Consider the following 1,400-nt stretch of genomic DNA (forward strand, 5'->3'; position numbering starts at 1 on the left):
TAGAGAGCAGACAGCCATCCCATTATCTCTGCTGTACCAACAAGTGCATGGTAGAACCAATCCAAAGCAAACTAGGCTGCCCAAACTGGTTTTGTGCAGTGTGAGAAGCCCCAGACAGAAATAACAAACACATGGTCATTTAGGTTATCAGAGACGCAAATTAAAGACATTGTCTGGCATTTTCCTGTCATAGTTTATACCAGTATTCAAGAGGGTACAGTATTTTTACTCCAAATATGTACCCCCCCACAAAACAAAACATACTTTCTATAGAAAATAAACTCTCCACCTCTAAACAAAGCCTAACAAAATGTTCATAAACATTAATACCTCTTCCAAAGCATGCTGCTCCAAAGGTTAGGCATTTTAATATTGATATTAGTATATGTGGGCTGTTACAATGATGATTTTCTAAAAAGGCAAAAAAAGTAACAGATTGGGGGATGGCAGAGGGTAACCCCTTCATTTTAGCTGCAATAGGGAAAAGGAAGCAAATTCAAAAATATTTCAGGTTGGTGTAGCCTAATGGTTAGAGCAGTGGGCTGACAATCAGCAAGGCCAGGTTCAAATCCTACTGCTGTTCCTTGTGATCATGGCCAAGTCATTAGTCTCCATTGCCCTGAGTGCAAACTTATAGCCTGATATTGAAAGTGATATAACAGCAGGGGAGCAGATAGTGTCTCTGAATATTATGTATGCCCTCTGCGGAACTATCTGGTTACTGCAGGGGCGGTCTGGGCAAATAGAGGCAAAGCCGATCGTTATCTGGTCACCTACCAATCTTCAAATATCATAGGCCTAACTTACCTGGATATCTGAGTACCAGTACTGAATATTGGGGATACCTAGATAACTTCTAGACGCTGCAACAGACCTGAATAAATAGTGATGGTACCAGGATATGGGCTGACATTGAATATCCAGAATACAGCAGTCAAGTTAGTTTTTTTGCAAAAAGAGGTCCGACCATGCTACTTCATCTACTACTACTACTACTTAACATTTCTAGAGTGCTACTAGGGTTACGCAGTGCTGTACAGTTTAACAAAAGGACAGTCCCTGCTCAAAAGAGCTTACAATCTAATAGGCGAAATGTCAAGTGTCAAGTGAGGGCAGTCTAGATTTCCTGAATAGAAGTATGGTGGTTAGGTGCGGAAGGTGACATTGAAGAGGTGGGCTTTGAGCAAGGGCAGGGAGGGGGCCTGGCATATGGGCTCAGGGAGTTTATTCCAGCAATGGGGTGAGGTGAGGCAGAAAGGGCGGAGCCTGGAGTTGGCTGTGATGGAGAAGGGTACTGAAAGGAGGGATTTGTCTTGAGAGCGGAGGTTACGGGTAGGAACGTAAGGGGAGATGTCTTATAAAGTTACGATGGCTTCCAGTGTCCACTGTTTTGAACTGGC

This window comes from Microcaecilia unicolor, chromosome 6 (assembly GCF_901765095.1).
Source record: "Microcaecilia unicolor chromosome 6, aMicUni1.1, whole genome shotgun sequence".
Taxonomy (NCBI): Eukaryota; Metazoa; Chordata; class Amphibia; order Gymnophiona; family Siphonopidae; genus Microcaecilia; species Microcaecilia unicolor.